The sequence below is a fragment of the Vicugna pacos genome, chromosome 7, assembly GCF_048564905.1.
Source record: "Vicugna pacos chromosome 7, VicPac4, whole genome shotgun sequence".
Classification (NCBI taxonomy): domain Eukaryota; kingdom Metazoa; phylum Chordata; class Mammalia; order Artiodactyla; family Camelidae; genus Vicugna; species Vicugna pacos.
This window is the reverse complement of record NC_132993.1, coordinates 26154737-26175564: the sequence shown is the minus strand read 5'-3', so window position 1 is coordinate 26175564 and position 20828 is coordinate 26154737. Positions and strand designations below refer to the sequence as shown.

Genomic DNA, 20828 nt, shown 5'->3' with positions numbered 1-20828 from the left:
ATGCGGGCAAAGGTATTGTGGTGGAAATGACCACTCCAACCAAATGTAAGTATGCAGGAAATAAAATCAATGCCACCAAAAGCCTGATTATTGAGGGAAATTTTACATTGAGACTAGGTCCACAAAGGCTGTGAATGTAATTAAGGAAGTTCACGATAAATGAGAGCCATGGAATATTCCTTCAAAGAGGGTGGCACTGACTGGTTTTATTTGTGAGACTCAGACAGGGAAGTGCCCCAAATGGGAGATCAGCTCGGGGCTCTGGCGTAGAGCTCACAAGAAGAGGGGAAGTTCTGAGCTCACCTGGTGGGAATTGAAAGAAGCTGAAGGGCATGGGAGACACCCAAGGCAGGCTTCACGGGGGAGCGCTCAGTCACACAGGGCCGGCATTAGTCAGGGCTCTCACAGAAACAGAACCAAAGGGATAATAACAGTAATTGGTTCCTGCTATTACAGAGGCCGACAAGTCCCACGATCTACAGGGTGAACTGGCAGGCTGGAGACCCAGAAGAGCCAGCCCCAGTGTAGTTCCAGTCCCAAGACCAGCAGGTTGGAGTCCTGCTGAAGCCGGGAAAAAGCTCATGTCCTGCTTGAAGGCAGTCAGGCAGAAGGAATCCTCTTTTACTCAGAGGAGAGTCAGCCGTTTTGTTCTATTCAAACTTCAACCTACTGGATAAAGCCCACTTACGTTAGGGAGGGCCATCTGCTTTACTCAGTCTACACATTTAAATAGTAATTTCATCCAAAACCACTCTCACAGCAACATCCAGAGCAACGTTTGACCAAATATTTGGGCACCCTGTGATGCAGTCAAGTTGACACATTTAAAACTGAACACCACAGGGCCCCAAAGTCACTAGGACCCTCCTTGGGGTTTAATGCTGTGTAGTTGCTGTCTAAAAGTTCTTAACAGTTTTATTTTTGAGTATGTGTTTTGTGAGACCTGATGGGGCCACGAAGCATGATTTGGATGTTTGGAGCCATGGTTCGCCTGTAACCCTACCCCCCTCCCTAAGCCCCCTCAGCTCCCTGGGGTGGGTTTTCTACCACCAGCCTCACCCCCACCCCTGGTGTCCTAAGCCATCACCCTCTTCCTCTCCCTGCCCCCACCCAGTGACCACGGCCACCCGCTGCCCCAGGGGGCCTGGTGCTGGCATCGAGAGGATGGAGATGGGCATACAGGTTCTGCCGCATCTCACAGCGGGGCCTGGAGGCCCAGCCCCAGCCGGCAGGGCCATGATGTGCTCAGGGCGACTCTGTGAGAGCAAGCTCTTGTCCCTCCTCTACCAGGGCACTACGCAAACCCTGGCACAGAGGGTGTAAGCTTAAGGGTCAATGTCCATTGGGGAGTTAGACAAAGGGCTTCTCTGGTCCCAGCTGGGGCCCTGAATGTGATCCAGCAGCTAATGGGAAAGGGAACCTGGCCGCCAGTAGTCATGGGGTGAGGCCTGAGTGACCCCCGTCTGAGGGAGGGCCACACTGAATCACACATGGAAAAGCACCAGGACAGACTGAGAGAGAAAGATCCTGGAGAAACTGTTCTGTTCCTTTAACGGTATCTTTTCTTTGCTTTTTGAACAGGGCTTCTGCATTTTAATTTTGCACAAATGATGTCACAAACTGGGAAATACCATAAAGGAAGACTAGACAGGCTCTGTGATTGAATGGATGCAAAAATTGCAGAGACAAAATGTATTGAGACTATGATTTTAGGTGACACAGAACATGGAAAGCTCTGTTGCTAGAAATGGCCAGTCAGAAAGGGAGCTAACCTCTGAGGAAGGTGACTGGCGACATTAAGGGTGTTACAGTGGGAACGAGTGTGTACCTTACACTGCTAGGACTAACTCTCGGGGCCCTGCTTGCTGAGTGGATCCCACAGGCTCCTCACTCTTGGCTCTCAAACTGTGGTGCTGTGACCTTAACCCTGGGCAGCCCTCCTTCCACTAAGCCTTCTAATCTCCCAGCTTTCCCAAAGCTGCTCTTTGCATGAGGCACAAAGAAGCTGATTTAGCTTGGGAGAGGTCATGTGTGGACACATCACGAATAAGAACAGCTTAAACAGAAACGGACTCACAGACACAAAAAACAAATTTATGGTTTTCAGGGCCATAAGGGAGTGGGAAGGGATAAATTGGGAATTTTGAGATTTGCAGATACTAACAAATACATATAAAATAGATAAATAATAAGTTTATGCTGTATAGCAAAGGGAACTATATTCAATATCTTGTAGTAACCTATAATGAGAAAGACTGAAAAGAAATATATGTATGTATACGAATGACTGAAACATTATGCTATACACCAGAAATGTACCACATTGTAAAATGACTATATTTCAGTTAAAAAAAAAAAGACAAAGAGAATAGCTTAAGGGGCTCCCGTGACATCTGTATGTTACTGTAAAGCACTTCAGCCTTGCCAGCGTGATAATACGTTTGTTTTACTTTGAGCTCAACTCTAGGGAAGTTAGTGCCTGAGTCAGAACTGCACAGTTTTGGGGTTGTCTGTTCACACTGAAGAAAGGCTGCACCCGGAAGCAGTTATACTACAAGGGCCTTGGAGGTCTTTATCTCCATCAACGCCAAAGACTGTTCATCAGTGCAACAACGGTTAGAAATTGTATTCATTCATTGATGAAATGAGTGGTTTTGTGATATATATACATATATATATTCTGATATATATATATATATATCAGAAAAAATATTTTAGAACATTCTCTTCTCATTGTACGAACAATGTATAATACTCTAGTAGGCTTGTACCCTCAAAGATAGCCCTTAAATGTATTGCCTCTCAAATGTTTCTGCCTCCAGAATACTGTGTCATCATCAAGTGAACCTCTTAGTTGTTCAAACCTCTTCAGGGTACAAAGAACTGGGATTTCAAAGTGTCTATGGAAGAGTTTGTATAAATGGTTTTATCCTGTTCTGTGCCCACTTGCTAATAAACATTTGTTCAATAAACGTGCATATGGCAGATTTTGGTCTAAGGCTCACTTTCGTTATAAACTATTAGCAAGTTTGTAGGTATTAACTCTCAACCACCTGTATTCGCAGCTACCATGAACTATAATGAATAATCTAAAACTTGAAATAAGCAAATTGACTTAGGACAGGTTTAAATCCTTCATAAACTCACACACCAGCCACATGCCAATACTGAAGGGGCAGATGTTTTCCACTGGGCTGTCTTGCGAGTCCAGAGCCTTATGGAAATTTATGAGGTGAGTTTCCAAAAGAAAAGGCTGAGAATTTGTCTTTGAAAACTGAAAGAGAAATGCAAGGAAAGGAATGAGTCATCTTGGCTTCTTTGCAGTGATGTCAAAGTACAGATATCTAGAAAGAAGAAGAGGAAATGCCAAAGAGAGTCAATTTCCTGGAGATGTTGATGTGTCTTTGTAAAGAAGAGAGAAATGTGGAGATTTTTTCCTAAAAAATACCAAGGAGTCCAGAAATATGCAAAATAAAATTACTTAAAAAATTTTCCCCTCTCTACTAGTTCCTTTCCTTCTCAATTCCTTTGGCCCCTATGTACAGATGAGTAATTGATGAAAACCATGGGATTCTCTTCCCAGAAAAAATGCTGGAAGAAAGAATCTAGGTGCTTAACCCTCCAAAGGGGCCACCTGCTCCATAAACAGCACCAGCATTTTCTGAGACCTCGTGGTTTCCTTTGACAGGTTCAACCTCCTTAGAAGGGAGTTATGGTTCAAAATAACATTTTTCCCTCTTTGATATGCTTATCATTTCAGAAAGTATGGGAGCCTTCTGATGTCCACCCATCGATATCAGATTGCAATCCTCTGAACTACCCTTTCAGTTGCCAATAGGCTGCTAAGCAAATCACCTCATTGACCAGAATCACTTTTATATATAATGTCTCCTTTACAAGTACCAATTAGCATCCTTGAGGCAAAATGAATTTAGTGGACTGGAAGAAAGACTATTTCTTGTATAACACTGTTCAAATACTTCTCCACAACAAATAAGGCAAAAGACATTGTGTTCAGAATTTCATTTTATAGAGATCTTTCATAAAGGCCATACAGCAATGGCTAAGTGGTTGGCTATTGACACACATTTGAACATCTACACTGAAAAAAATATTATTAAGCATACCTCATATATTTAGTTTGGGTTTAATCATTTACATAAACTTTAAGACTTTGAAAAGTCATCCCTTAACACCTTTGTACTTTTTGCATAGTCACTTTTCACTGTCAAGGTTCAGTCACCTTAAATTTTTTAATTACATCTAATTCATTAATGTAATTTTTTTGAATTACATATAATGCGTAATACTACAATTTTCTATTGCTTTTAACGTGTCTTATATGTAATAAAGGAAGAATGCAGATAGAAAGAACCCTTCTATATTACACTGGTGGGAATGTAAATTGGTGCAGTGACCATAGAAAACAGTATGGAGTTTCCTTAAAAAAACTAAAAATAGGATTACCGTATAATCCAGCAATCTGACTCCTTGGTGTGTACTGGGAAAAGACAAAAGCTGTAATTCAAAAAGATACGTGCACCCCAATGTTCATAGCAGCACTATTTACAATAGCCAAGACACGGAAGCAACAGAAGTGTCCATCAACAGAGAAATAGATAAAGAAGAGGTGGTTTATTTATACAGTAGAATACTACTCAGTCATTGAAAAGAATGAAATAATGCCATTTGCAGCAACATGGATGGACCTGGAGATTGTCATACTAAGTAAGCCAGAAAGAGAAAGAAAATATCATATGATATTAAAAAAAAAAGTATACAAACGAACTTATTTACAAAACACAGACTCACAGACATAGAAAACAAATTTAAGGTTACCAAAAGGGGAAAGGGTTGGGGAGGGATGAATTAGGAGTTTGGGATTAGCAGATACAAACTACTATATATAACATAGATAAACAAGGTCCTACCGTATGGCACAGGGAACTATATTCAGTATCTTGTAATAAATGATAATGGAAAAATAGAAAAAATATAGATAAATACATACACAAAGACACAATCACCTGACTCCCCCACCCCATGGCCTTTAAGGTCTAGTCCCTGAGGCTCATCCTACCACTGCTTCCTCCATAGGTCCCACCCATCATTCCTGTCTGTGGATTCCACACATATTGCCATCACCATAAACCAATCTTTAGGCTATTTTGACTCCCTACTTCTCCTGCTCTAGGTAGGAGAAGAAAAATATCCTTTCGTCTTGGTGACTTCTGAGCAAGGTATAATTTGACAAAAATCAACCCCTTAAGCGGCTAAGAGGAAAAATTGAAATAGACAAAAGTAACAGAGAAGCACAGGAAGAAAGGGTATCATAGAGCAAAACGGCATACTTCAAAGTAAACAAGGCCGAGCTCACACGGACTTGGCTGGAAAAAGCTCTCAGGACAAACAATCAAGTCTGCAAGCAAACAAGCTACAGAGCTCACCTCTGGTGTCTGTGTGTTGTCCCCACAGCTAGAGAAGGTGGGTGGTTCAGTGGGGATCTCTGTCCCTCCCAGAGCCTGCTTTTTAGTTTTCTTTTTGAGTTAATAATCTTGTCTGTCACCTGGTCCTGGGCTGATCTCTAATTTTGCACAACCTTTACTTTCTTAAGAGCTCTGTGCCCATCTGGTTAGAAAACTAATACTACATATCTTTAGGCTGCCCTGTTTTGTTTTGTTTTTGTTTTCTCTTCTTCTTTCTTATAACTATAATTTAATTTTTCAACCTTGTTCTAGTGATTTCTCCCTCCCACTACCAAAATATTTTTCCAATTTGCAACTAATTCAGAGCCTAGGAAGAGAAGGAACCCTTATTTAAGAAAAGGATCTCACCTTTAAGTGATGTGGATTCTTTCCTACTTGCTTAGGATAGTATCTTGACCTAATCTCTGTGGCAGCCACATGGCCTCTGATGGTTGGTGCCATCTTTTTGAAAGACTGTTCATCTTTTGTCTGTCAATTTTCTTTCCCAAATGCTCAGACCCTTACACATTCTCCACCGAGGTCTGGTTTCAGCTGTCAGATAGGTAACTTCATCTTAGCTTGTTTGTGGTGTAGATGTAATCAGCGACTATGCCCATACCCAGTAAGCACCCAATCTGTCTTCCCTAATGCTGGCTGATGGCTCCCTCTCCAGAAGATGTTTATTATTATAGTAGGATGATAGTTTCTGTGTTCTTCACTTCTTCCTGTTTGCCATTCAGGTTTTCTGTGGTCCTTAAGCAAAGTGATCAATATTAGCAGGAGAAAGTTCTTTTAGTTACTCTAATAATGCCTGCGTGTATATATTCACTGAACGAGTATTTACTGAATATCTGTTGTATGCCAAATACAGCTGTAGGAACCTGGGATGTGGAGAGGAATATGTAAAGTCCACGTCCTCAGAGCTCTTACAACATGATGCAGGAAGATTTGAGGTAAGAGGGGAATTGAGATGGTAGGTTCTAGGGCAGGAAACTTTGATCAACTTTTCAAGCTCAAGAGCAGAGTTCAAGGCCAATACCTGAAAGAAATCTAATAGAAAATGAAGGAGAAAGGGTAGCTCAGGGAGGGAGAAGACCTGGATGCTCAAGGGAGGTGAACTTGGTATTAATGGAAATGTATCCTAAGGAAGTAGTAAATATGAGTTTGTATCAACCTCTGAACTCCAAGTCTACTCTTTGTTCTCACAGTTACAATATTTTAAAAGGTGACAGGTTGAATGGATTCTATGTATCCTCCTAATCATCATGGATAAATTTAAGAGGGATTACACAATATCAAAAAATAATAGATCTCAGAAACAAAGATTGTTATCTCACAGCATGTGTGGACTCATAAAAAAGGTGAAATTAAGTTCAAAGCATTTACTCAAACAGACCTACTCTAATCATGAGCTATGCTAATATATTATAATTGCTTAAAGTTATAGTTTCTTTGTTTTCTATTTCCACGTGGAGGAAATTTTAAAAAAGAGGAGGAGAAGCTGAAGTTAATAACATCTACATGTCTTTCAATTCACTATTAAAATATTTCAATAGGCATGTTTAACTCCTGATCCTGTAATTCATAGGGAAGTAAGTGGGCTGAATTCAGCTTTGCAAATAAGATTTAGAAAATAGATACATTTGGTCTAATTCTCCTCTTATAAAATCTTTACAAGGCTAACCAACCATACTTATATTATTTAGATTTTTGAAGAGAGTAGATATATATTTATATTCTTGATAATATTTCTTACGTTTGGACCATTTTTGTTGTCAATTATGCATGTAAAGTTTAATTTTTTAGAAGTTTGACAGAAATGAGTGTGGGTAAACTTTCATCCTTTGTCTTGAAAACTAATTGATTTTCATAGCATTGTGTATTTTTTTCTATTTACTAGATTTATCACTATAGTTGTATAATGTTGGATCTCTTTCCAAAAAAGCATTTACATAGGGAGGTTCTCGGCATTTACTTAAGAAAGTAAAACAATTCTCTTTCCTTGCCACAGTTTTATGTTTACCTACCATAGCTTGCACAACCCATAGGAACCCAGAGTGTGCGTGATGACCAGGTAGCGACCTCGGAGAGTTTATCTGACGAACCCAGTGCACAAGCAGACTTTTCCACTTGGATCTTCTCTAAAAGTATGGAAGCAACACCACTGTCAAGAAGTGTTGTCATCCAACCACACACTGTCTGTATATGGGAAATATGGTCAAGAAAGCATCGACACCAAAGGCAAACTTTAATTTTGCAGAGAAAAACAGGGAAAAAAGAAGGGGATATAGACTGAATGGGTATGTGATGCTTGGAGCCCAGAGCAGGAATAACCATGCATTTTTCAGTTGTTTTGACTTGACGCTAAGAGAAGAATCACAAATTGTGTTTACATGCGTGAACGTCAGGTCTTTTTTAAAACACCAACTGCAGCAATGGGAAAATTGGAACAATAGTCTCCCTTTGACTGTAACCTGAGGACGGCTCTGTCCCTGATGACCTGAATTTCTGCCCTTTCAAGGCTGAAATACTAATAATAAAAAAGACAAGTAAACCAAAGACCCCAGAAACAATTAAAAAGTTCTCTTTTTTTTCCTTTTTCAATAGTCCCTTAATAAAATTCAAATCCCTCCTGAAAAATAGCATCACTACAATGTTAGTGAGGGTGGTTTATCAGATTCGTTTTAGTCTTATCTTTAAAAAAGAGCAAATCCATACAGAGATAGATGGAGAGAAACAGGGTGGTGGTGGTGGAGTGTTTGAATTAGATATCTCAGAAAATATTAAGAATCAACCATTGTAAATATATTGTATGCTGATGTGCATCTGCTTATACCTATTATCTATATGTCAATAACTATGTCTATGTTTTTGCCTAAAATGAAAAATCGCAGAAGCTGGTCAATTGAAAAGGAGACTAGGTGTGATGTCAATATATACCTTAAAGGTCTGAAGGATTGTCACAGTCATACTTAAAGGCTGCTTCCCCACTGCCCATCCCAAATATGTATGTATGTGTATGTACTGTCTTTCCACTCTTAATACTTATTTCTTGATATGTAATATCTTATTTATCATATATATAATCTTTGTTAGGGTATCCACTGGAAACTAATAAACTTTCCAGTAGCCACCTTATAATTTCCAGTGGTTAATCCTAACAAATCACCACAAACCTGATGCGATAAAAGAACATGAATTTATTCTCTCACAGTTTTGAAGGCCAGAAGTCCAAAATCAATATGCTGGCAGGACAACACTATATCTGGAGGCTCTAAAGGAGAATCTTTCCTCGCCTCTTCCAGTGTCTGGCATTCCTTGGCTTCTGGCCACATTACTCCAACCATTGCCTCCATCTTCACATCAGCTCCTCTGCGTCTGTCTTTTCTGTGTGTCTCTTTTAAGGACATTTATTGAATTTTGGGCTTACCTGGATAATCTAAGTTGATTTCCTCGTCTCAAGACCCTTAACTTGATTACTTCTGCAAAAAATCTTTTCTTTTCCAAATAAGGCTGAATTCTGAAAGCCTTCCTGCTAAAAAAGGCTTCCTGCTAAAATCTGGAACAAGACAAGGATGCCCACTCTCACTACTTCTATTCAACATACCATTGGAAGTCCTAGCGACAGCAATCAGACAAGAAAAAGAAATAAAAGGTATCCAAATTGGATGAGAAGAGGTAAAATTGTCATTAGATGCAGATGACATGATACTATATACATAGAAAACTGTAAAGACGCCACACAAAAACTACTAGAACTGAAAACCAAATTCAACAAGGTAGCAGGATACAAGATTAACATACAGAATCTGTTGCATTGCTTTACACTAACAATGAAATATTAGAAATAGAAAGTAAAAAAAAAAAACTTTTTAAAATTGCATTAAAAAATACTTAGGAATAAATCTGACCAAGGAGGTAAAAGACTTATATGCTGAACACTATATAACATTGATAAAGGAAATTGAAGATGATTCAAAAAAATGGAAAGATAGCCCATGCTCTTGGATTGGAAGAATTAGTATTGTTAAAATGTCCATACTACCCAAAGCAATCTACAGATTTAATGTGATCTCTATCAAATTACCAAGGATATTTTTCACAGAACTAGAACAAATAATCCTAAAATTTATATAGAACCATAAAAGACCCATAATTGCTACAGTAATACTGAGGAAAAAGAATAAAGCTGGAGGTATGACCCTCCCAGACTTTAAACAAAACTACAGAGCTACAGTAATCAAAACAGCATGGTACTGGCACAAAAACAGATATATGGATCAATGGAACAGAATAGAGAGCCTAGAAATAAACCCACACACCTATGGTCAATTAATCTTTGACAAAGAAGGTAAGAATATACAATGGAGAAAAGACAATCATTTCAGCAAGTGGTGTTGGGAAACCTGGACAGCCACATGTAAATCAATAGTTAGAACACACGCTCACACCTTACACAAAAATAAATCCAAAATGGCTTAACATCTTAAATATAAGACATGACACCATAAACCTAAAAGAGAACATAGGCAAAACAGTGTCTGATATAAATTGTACCAATCTTTCCTTAGGTCAGTCTTCCAAGGCAATAGAAATAAAAGCAAAAATAAACAAATGGGGCTTAATCAAAATTACAAATTTTTGCACAGCAAAGGAAACCATAAACGAAACAAAAAGACAACCTACAAACTGGGAGAAAGTATTTGCAAATAATGTGACTGGCAAGTGCTTACTTTCCAAAATATACAAATAGCTCCTACAACAAAATAACTAAAAAAAAAAAAACCAAAAACCAAAAACCCAATCAAAAAATGGGCAGAGGACCTACAGAGACATTTCTCCAAAAAAAAGACATACAGATGGCCAACAGGCCCCTGAAAAGATGCTCAACGTTGCTAATTATCAGAGAAATGCAAATCAAAACTACAGTGAGGTACCAGCTCCCACAGTCCGAATGGCCATCACTAAAAAGTATACAAATAACAAATGCTGGAGAGGGTGTTGAGATAAGGGAAACCTTCTACACTGCTGGTGGGAATTTAAATTGGTGCAGCCACCATAGAAAACAGGTGGCCATCTCTGGTCGGCACGGCTGTCCACTTGGGGTCACCTCCTCCCACACAAGCACCGGACCCCAGCACTGTGACCATCACAGGCCTTCAGCCATCCCCGTTCTCCAACCCATTCAACATCCACATCCACATCCACCGTCCACCAGTCCACCATCCACAACGGCCCTGACTGCAGGCCCCTGTCAGGTGGGATACCTCACCTGCTCCTGTCTATTCCCACCCTGACAGCAAGTGCCACAGCAGGATCCTGAATTTCACTAAGTTTTGCCTTAAACAATTGGGAAATTTTATGCTGAATGAAAAATACCAAACTGATGTAATAATAAAAGAAGATTAAAAAAATACTCAGTATACATTTAAGGACCATGTCTACTTCTCTAGTTTTTACATAATTCAAAGTAAACAGTTAAAAGGCTAAGCCATTAAAATATGAAGCATAAAACTCCTTATAGGAAATCATTCTTTTGCTAGATAAAATTTTTAATCTACTAAATCTAATCAGTTCTGTGCTGGTTATTATCATCATTTGGGAAGAAGCAGTAAAAAAAATTCTTGCAAAACTGTGAATAGGCCTATATTTTTCCCCAACCTACACTCTTTTTATTTTTGTCCCATGGGAGCTGTTAACAATCACTCGGCATGTATAAAAGTACAGAATTTTATCTCTATCAAAGTTTACCACCTTTTGTTGAAGTGATAGGTGAGAACACATCCAGTGACAGGAAGGAGCTGTGTGAAGTGGAAATGAATTGTGCATCACCACGCCCACACTGGGCGGGTGTGAAGGGGTTAAATAATCAACCTCGGGCAAAGGAAGACTAGGTTGTTTCGGATGTGGAGCATCATAGTCGTGCATCCCATTTTCATCCCAGAATTCAATCAGGGAGTGACTTTTCCTACCAAAGGGAGCCTATTATAACTTACCCTAATTCCCTAACACAGCAACAGGGTAGGGAATACCACCTAGGGCAGGGAACAAAGATGTAGGAGAAATAGTGCTCAGAGAAGTGACAGGCTCTGGGTTGAGCCAGGAGCAACAGTGAACATGTGAGTGCCACTTTCTAGCAGCGTGAACTTGGGCAAGTTATTAATTTCCCCTCAACTTCCTCCTTAGTAATGTCAGGATTAAATGAGGCTGCGGGGGGCCACTCATGACCTGAGGACTGCCGAGCACAGAGGTTGGGCCTAAACTCCCACAGTGCAGGGCGTCAGGCTCTGAGGTTGATCTCTCAAGGACAATCTCTGTCCCGCCACCCCTTTGAGGAATGTGCCAGGTGCATTAAGGCCTGAAGGAACATCCTGAGCTATCAAGTCACTAAGGACCTTTGGAAGGAGAGATACAATCGGCATGCAAGTTAGTGATCTTAGCCTGAAGAACAATCACCTGAGATAATAGTACACGAGTCACGATGTTAGCTTAGAGGAACAATGCCTTAGTTTATCATCTTGGTTCCAGGAACTCTTAATCTTAGTTTTATGAGAACTGTAAACAATAATGATGTCTGTAACAATATACAAGTTAATGATTTTAGTACACGTTGTTAATGTGCCTTAAAACAATACCTTTGCCTACATGCAGGAATGTATGAGCTAATGGGTTAAAATCATATAAATTAACTGCAAGAAATAAACTCGTCGTCCACTCTTGACCTAGCGTCTTGCGGGCTAGAGTGAGACCCTCTCAACCCCACCTTTTAGTCTTGTCTTTCTTTCTCAGTCCTGCAGCACAGGTTTTCTGGACCTGATCGATTGTCGGCAGGCTCCGACATGAGGCAGTGTATTTACAATGGGGAACTCTTGCTTTTGGTCATGCAGTATCTCATCTTTGAGGCTCTGCTTCTCCACTACTACATGTGATTCTAGAGGACTGTCAATCATAAGACCCCCAACCCGTAATGTCAAGTGAGGGCACATGGTCAAGGCTAGGGTAACCAGAGTCCCTTTCCAGAAATCTGAATCATGAATGGAGACACATTGAGAAGGATGCCTTCTAGGAGAACTGTTGCTACTTAGACCCTGGCAGGCATTCTGTTTCCTGTCCTTTCTAAAACCCAAATGTTCAGTCTTTATTTTGATTCCTTTGATTGTTAGGAACACAGCATTCTTGCTTAAGCTGGCCATGCCATTGTCTATTGCTTGTAATCAAAGAACCCATAATACAGAATACAAACTGCTTAGGCACATTAGTTTAGTAAATATGTAAAAATAATTTTTATTATTACAGAAACATTTTTTGGTGCTGAGGATGGGAAAAAGTCAGCTAAGCAGTTCTAATTGCAGAATGCTGTCAGCAAGATTTTTTTTTTTAATTCCTGTTGTGAAGTGCTACAGTCCTCTCTCAGAAAAGCAGCATGGTATAGCAGGAGGAATGCTGGATCGGGCAGTGGGGGACTGGGCTCTGGTCTTGGGTTTTCTATCAGCTCATTTCATGACTTTTGAAAGTCATCCAGCTTCTCTAGGTCTTTCTTCATCTATAGAGTAGAATATTGGGCTGAATGACCTCTAAGGGACATTCTAATTCTAAATTGGGTTGCTTTCACATTTAACTATAATAGCAAGCACATTCTTTTGGAGAAATTGATAAGCTGATGTGAAGATTCACATGGAATTGCAAGGGACCCCAAACAGCCAAAACACTCTTGAAAAAGGGCAAAACTAGAACATTTCCTGATTTCAAAGCTTAATACAAAGCTTGTAGATTTGTAATCAAAACAGTGTGGTACTGGCATAAAGACAGACATATAAACAATGAAGAACAATAGAAAGCCCTGAAGTAAATCCTGCATATGTAGTCAAATGAGTTTTGCCAAGAGTGCCAAGGCCAACTGTGAAATAGGTCCTTTCAACAAATGGTACTGGGAGAACCAGATATCCATACGCAAGAGAATAAAGTTTTCCTCTTATCTAATACCAGATTAAAACATTAACTCAAAATACATGAAGTCCTAAAGCCATAAAACTTTAGAAGAAGACATAAGGAAAAGTTTTATGACATTGGATTTGGCAATGATTTCTAGGATATAACATCAAAGGCAAAGGAACAAAATAAAAAATAGAAAAAAATGGACTTCATGAAAAGTTTGAAATTTTCTTCATCAAAAGGTACTAACAACAGAGAAAAAAGGCAACCCACAAAATAGAAGAAACTACTTGAAAATTACATACCTGATAAAGAATTAATATCCAGAATATATAAAACCCCTTGAAACTCAACAGTAAGAAGCAAACAATCCAATTTGAAATGGGCAAAGAATTTGAATAGACATTTTTCCAAAGAAGTTATACAAATGGTCAATAGTTACATGAAATGATGCTTAACATCACTAGTCATTAAAGAAATGCAAATCAAAACTGCAGTGATGGGGAGGGTGTAGCTCAGTGGTAGAGTGTGTGCCTAGCATGCGTAAGGTCCTAGGTTCAATCCCCAGTACTTCCACTAAAAAGACAAAACTACAATGAGATACCACTTCACATCCATTAGGATGGCTGGCTACTATCCAAAAAAAAAAAAAAAAAAAAAAAAAAAAAAAAACAAAAAGCAAGCTCAAAAAACAAAAACCAGAAAATAAAAAGTATTGGCAAGCATTTGGAGAAATTAAAGCCCTCGTGCATTGTTAGTGGGAGTGTAAAATGGTAAAGCTGCTGTGGAAAAGAGTATGATAGTTTTCAAAAAAATTAAAAATAGCTCATCACATGGTTAAGCAATTTCATTTCTGGGTATATAAAAAAAAATTGAAAGCAGGATCTCCAAGAGATATTTGTATATCCATTTTCATAGCAGTATTATTCACAAAAACTAAAATGTGGAAGCAGCCTAAGTTCCACTGACAGATGAATAGATATGCAACATGTGATATGTGCATACAAGAGAGTATTATTCAGTCTTGGAAAAGAAGGAAATTCTGATATATGCTACACATACATGAACCTTGGAAACATAATGCTAGGTTTGAAAAAAAGCTAATCACAAAAAGACAAATACTGTATGATTCTACTCATATGAAGTACTTAAATAGTTAAAATCAAAATCATAGAGACAGAGAGTAGAATGGTGGTTTCCCTGGGTGAGTAGGAAGGGGGAGTGTGGGAGTAATTAGTAATTAATGGGTATAATTCAGTTTCCCAAGATGAAAAGAGTTCTGGAGATGGATGGAGGTGATGGTTGCACAATATAAACGTACTTAATACCACAGAACTGTTCAGTTAAAAATGGTTAAGATAGTAACTTTATATTATGTGTATTTTGTCACAGTAAAAAAAAAAAGTTTAAAAGGGAGTGTGCGGAAGTGTAGTTTAGCACGTGACTGGAGAGCAGAAAGCTGGAAATACAGGAATAGCATTAAGAACTACCACATGGAAATGAAAGTCCCCAGCCTGGAGTACTGAACTGTGTTAATGGCAATTAGGACAACAGCTGTTTCCCCCCATAGGAATATATACCTATTTATTAATTTATATGTGTTATAACCTTGCACATACCCTTTTTTCCCAGCCTTATTGAGGTGTAATTGACACATAAAATTGTAAGATACTTAAAGTGTACAATGAGGTGATTTGATATATGTATACCTTATGAAAGGACTCCTCCATCAAGTTAGTTAATACATCCATCACCTTACACATAATTTACCTTTTCTAATGAGAACATTTAAGATCTACTCTCTTAGAAAAATTCAATTGTAGAGTAGTATTATTGATAGTTACTATGTTATATAGTTGAATCTCAGACATTATTCATGTTATAACTGAAGGTTGGTACCATTTTACGAAACTTTCTCTATTTCCCCCACCCCTCAGCTCCTGGCAATCACTTTCTTACTCTCTGTCCCCAAGAGTTCAACTTTCTTTTCTTTTTCTTTTTTAAGATTCCACATGTAAGTGGTAGCATGTAGTATTTGTCTTTGTCTGGCTTATTTCGCTTAGCATAATGCCCTTCAGTTTCATCCATGTTGTTGAAAATGTCAGCTTTTCCTTCTTTTTTTAAGGCTGAATAATATGCCATTGTGTACATATTCCACATTTTCTTTATTCTTTCCTTCATTGATAGACAATATGTTGTTTCCATGCATTGGCTAGTGTGAATAATGTTGCAATGAATATGGGAGTGCAGACATTTTGGGATAGTGATTTTGTTTCCTTTGGATATATACCCAGAGGTGGGATTGCTGGCTCATATAATAGTTCTATTTTCAATTTCTTGAGGAACCTCTATACTATTTGCATAGTGGCTATACCAGTTAACATTCCTACCAGCAAGTTTTCCTTTTCTTCACCTTCTTCCCAGCATTTACGTCTCTTGTCTTGTTGATAACAGACTTCCTAACAGTTGTGAGATGGTATCTCCATGTGGATTTAATTTGCATTTCCCTGATGATTAGTGATGTTGAATACCTTTTTGTGTACCCATAGGCCATTTGAAAGTGTTTTTTTTGAAAAATGTTTATTCATATCCTTTGCCCATTTGTTAATTGGATTACTTGTTTTGTTATTGAGTTGTATAAGTTCCTTGCATATTTTTAGATATTAACTCCTTTTCGGATATGTGATTTGCAAACATTTTCTCACATTTCATAGGCTACCTTTTCATTTTGGTGATGATTTTCTTTGGTATACAGAAGTGTTTTAGTTTGATAGAGAACCCTTGTTTATTCTTACATTTCTTGCTTTTGCTTTCAGTGTCAAATCCAAAGGTCAAAGGTAGGATTGAAATTAGTTCTGCTGAGTCAAGAGCTGAACAGAGCCTAGACCAGGGTTAGAGAGCAATTCAGGAAAAGAGGGATGAGGGTTCGTGGAGAAAGAGACTTGGTAAAGCTTCAGCTCATTTTCACTGACTCCTGGTGTGTAGGTGTGTAGGTCCAGTGTTAAGAACTGATAATGGGGCAGGGTGAAATTTACTCTCAGTCCTTCATTTGATAAGAAGTGATTGATGTTTAGGTCCCTGGTTCCAAATCTCAGGCTGAGGTAACGGTCTAGATTGATGGGGAGTTTTCCAAGTAAAAGAATGGTTTCACAATTTATTCATTCAACTGTTCCTAAATTCTCATCCATTTCTGGACCACCTTTCCCTGCAATCCAAGTAATTGCCTTGGGCCACCATCCTAGGTTCTGTGGGAACGAAAGTCCCCTTCTCCTTCTCAAGTTTTCCTGATCTCCTATTACTCAACATTTCTGCTTCCTCTCAATTCTTAATCCCTGCTTATGTTCTTGACTCCTGCAGCTGTCATGCTGCTACGGCCACTGCCCTTCCTCCTACATTCTCCCGAGCACTGCCACCACCAGGCTGTTTTACGTAACAGATATCTACATAGGGTTTGAGGATAATAGGGCCGTATGAACATTCCTTTATTCCATTTAGCACATAGATTTTAGCATCATCTATCATCTGGATATTTTTCTAGGTGCTGAGCATAAAGCAATGAATAATGAAGATAAAAAACCCCTGTCTTCATGTTGCTTATGTTTTATTTGAGATCCAGACAACAAGTAATTTTAAAAGTCATAGTAAGGTTGCATTTCACTTCCTTTGTTAAAGGAGTAGTTTCAACACTGTCTAAGAATTTAGGGGGGAAACTGGGCTTGGTTTCTTTAAAGGGTTGCTTATTCTTTCTTCCAGTCCTGTGTTTCTCTAAAGAATGAAAGAAGGAAAAACAAAGGGAGGAGGGAAAGGTCCCATGATGGAGATTGCTAACGTGACTAGACAGCCCTCCTGTCCTCCTCAGTGATGAGTGCAGAAGGAAGGCGCCCCTCACAGAATTCTGAAAAGGGAAGAGTCTGTGGAGGTGCTGTACCTTGGGGCAGTCTGTTCCAGGCTTTATCTCCTCAAATAGATGTGGTCTGACTTACAAAGTTACCCCAGCAGTACCAGCGGGAACCTTCCTCCGGAATGAAGGTTCTTCCCTCCTTACCTATTGAAGAGCCTCCCTACGCTGCTGGATGGCTTTTACTTAGTACTATGACAGCTCTTTTCTCTGGAACTCTCTCAGTTCCCAACTCTTGATTAATATTTTTAGTTAATGTCCTTTCTTTGAATTATCTTAGTAATTTACAGAGATGAACTTTCTGTGTTATAACTAATACAGATAGCTTTGGATTTTGTATATTTCATTTAAAACGGTGCAAAAAAAAAAAAAAGGAGATTCTCTGCCCAGATAAAAGGGAGGCTCTCTGGTCTCTGATAGATAAAGGTAGTTCCCCAAACCCCACTCTACCACACATGTCACTTTTCTTCAAGGTCCACAGACATCCCACCACAAGGATATCCTTACTTGCTCTTTTTTTCCCCCTAGTCCTTTCTCATCTTCTCTTTAAATATTTTTTTCCTAAGGCTTCTTTTCTAGTTCCAGGACTCCCAACTCTTTTTCTCCCCTGACTTCCAAAGAAAAAAAATTCTTTTAACTCTTAATTATGTAAAGAATTTTATGTCTTCATTGTCCCAATTATTCCAATTCTAACTGAACTCTAGAGCTTATTTTCATATAAAAAATGAGTCCAAACAAAAAAAGCCAGAATTTATGCAGTTGTCTTATGTTATAGAAGCAAGTTTGAGTCATCTTTTTCAATACCAAAATTTCATTCCTGTTACAAATGTACCGCAGCCAAAGGGAGTTAACAGTAGGAAGGTTTTGGCATGAGGAAGGATGGGGTTTGAGATGAATGGATACAAAATTTCAGAAGATTTTGGGGGTGAGGGGCATTTTCCTAGAGGCCTGGGAATGGAGAATAAGAGATTATGGGTTTTTTTTCAGCTTGAGATGGATAAGATTTATATTTGTGCATTGGGGGCAGATACGGGAATTAATAGGAAAGGATAGTTTACATATATAGTTTTAGAAATGCTTAAAAACAGACACAGAAAAGAGAATCTACCTGATTCTAGCCTCTTAACTAGCACATTTGGGTGGATCCAATATAAAATGTATGCAAATAAACCAATGATAGTAGATATATTTTGGAAGAGGCATGTTCATCGTGACAACACGTGGAAAAGAGGCCAAAAGTTTGTCATAAGCTCAATACAAACAAAATCTGTGATTTGACTTTCAAAACTGCTGACTTTTATTTTAGACCACATTAGAGCAATTATATACTCTCTAATGGTGTGGTCTCATTCTACAATATTTACCATGAGGAACAAATGAAGCATTTCTAACAGTGCAATGAAGTAAGTCCATTAGTAAGACTAGCTGGCTAGGATAAATTGTATTTGGTCATATTAAGACATGGTCAGGTTTTACTTCTATAAAGTAATTAATTCTATTCTTTTTCTGGTAATTCAAGGGGAAATGTTAGTTTTGTTTGATTAACGCTCCTTTCCCCCTCCTCTCTGCAGATACCCGTAACAGAATAAATATAGCTTTAAAAAAGCTATTAAAGTTTGGAGACCAGTGTGGGGATTGGTACGCCACAGTAGGACTGCGTGAGAGGATCAGGGGTGAGAACCCTAGGACCCCATCCTAGGCCTGACTCCCTCTTTCCTTCCTCTCTCTGCCCCCTAGTTTTCTGTGAGGGACGTGGAGCAAACAAAGATCCAGGGACCACAACAGCTCTGTGGTCACAATCATCCAGGTCTCAGTAGTACCCTAGATCTGCAGGAACTAAGGCCAAGGAAGGAGCCCATCCTCCTAAGACCTCAAGATCTGCAAGGGGCTCACCAAGCAGGGGTTTCAGACTCCTTGTCATCTCCCCTGAAAGCTCTAGGCTAGGAAGGTTTGCCGCATTGCCATAGAAAAGGCAAAAATCTATAGCACAGCCTGTTCTGAGAGAGAAAGTTCTGAGAGACAAACTTCTTAACATTAAAAAAAAAATTTCTACGTTCACGTCATATCAGGCGGGATGCATCACCTGCCCAGGCGAGCATAACACAGTGACTGTCAGAACCGTTCACCCCTCCCCAGACAGACTGCCACGGCCAAGTCTCCTGACACTCCCTTCTTGGCACTGTGCCCACACCAGGTTATTTCCCCAAGATAATGTAAACTGGAGCAGGAGGCCCTGAGGGCTGCTGCTTTGATGGGAGAATAAGGCAGCAACCTGGAGCCTCATTCCCCTCAGCTGTACGATGCGGGCATCGGCCTGGATTATTCATGAGATCCTCTTCAAATCCTACTTTCTACAAAAGACAGCAAAAAGAAGTTTCTCAAATAAGTGTTTCACTTACACTACGCTGGAGTACGTGAAACAAGTGGAGAGGCCTTTTGGTGACTAACTTGTTGGTGGTAATGGTGAGCAAAAATGCAAGTTTTGGGAAGTGTGAGGCGGGGTAGAGGGATAGATGTGCCAATTTGGAAGAAGCCTGGAAGGAGTTTTAGGTAACTTCTGCACCAAAGTCCATGTTGCCGCCCAGGCTTCCCTCTTGGGGTGCCTTGGTGTGGGACCCAAGTGCCGAAATCCTGGTCCCATCGGCCCGCAGGACTCCTACCTCTGCTGGGCTTGGGTTTGTTGCCTAGGGCTGACAGCAGCCTTGGCAGCACATCTCTGCATGCCTTGATAACATCAGCACACTTCACGTGTGTCATAACATGAACAAGGCCGAAGTGCTGCTTGCACTGTACTGTTTTTCTTTTCAGTGAATTTTACATCATTATAATCAAAGTTTCTCTGGGTACGAACTTGGATGATTCTGATATTCAAAAGCAAAAATGAAGAAATATCGACCATTTCAAAAAGTCATCCAATTTTAAGGCAGTCTTTTTAATTAGGAAGGAAAACAAAATTAAAGTTTGTTGCCCAAATTATACGATAGAGGGAATACGCTGCTGTATATTATAGTATCAAAAAACCTGGGCTTTCTCAGCTTGGGAGGGCTGTTATTATCATAACAGTAGGATGATTCATTTAGGTCAGAAAAATCCCCCTTCAGGATATCCTTGAAAAAATATAATTAATATAATTCCACTCATGGATTTGGGAGCAATTTGGTGTGCTTCTAGCTGTAAATAATGTCTTCTGCCCCCAAAAAGAAATTCCATTCTCTTTCTTTTCTCTGTGTTTGTCTGTTGCTAGGTTTCCCTTGAACTTTCCTTCAACCTTACAAAGAAACTGGGAAAAAGAAATATGTTTAGGGTGGGGACTGAAATAAGTAACGTAGAATTCCAAATCAGGGTTAAAGTAAAAGAATTTGATGGTTTGGGGAACAGGATGTGGTAAAAACAGGAAGCCTATTGGAAGACTGTCCAGAAGCCAGAATTTGGGTTCAAATACTAAAATTTTAGAACTGGAAACAACCTTAAAACACTTAAGTAAGGAAACTAAGAGCCGTGAAAGAGCACAGATTATAGCTCAAAAACAGAGT

General features: G+C 39.3%; 1 protein-coding gene and 1 long non-coding RNA gene across 6 annotated transcripts in view; one reads left to right on the top strand and one right to left on the bottom strand.

The window, feature by feature from the left end:
• Positions 1-20828, top strand: part of LOC140697356 (uncharacterized) — a 32931-nt gene that overhangs the window by 10708 nt on the left and 1395 nt on the right. For 2 of the 5 annotated variants that reach the window (XM_072964598.1, XM_072964596.1), the window contains exon 2: positions 18867-18968. The gene's annotated coding sequence lies outside the window, so the exon portion shown is untranslated. Of the gene's footprint in view, positions 1-456; positions 550-1581; positions 2616-2822; positions 2988-18866; positions 18969-20828 lie in introns of those variants that run through there. The other 3 variants (XM_072964597.1, XM_072964594.1, XM_072964595.1) reach the window with 3 other exon arrangements.
• The window catches only part of LOC140697357 (uncharacterized), a 211544-nt gene continuing 211031 nt past the window's right edge, over positions 20316-20828 (bottom strand). The window contains exon 4 of the long non-coding RNA XR_012074315.1: positions 20316-20575. This is a non-coding gene — a long non-coding RNA (uncharacterized lncRNA). The remainder of the gene's footprint in view (positions 20576-20828) is intronic.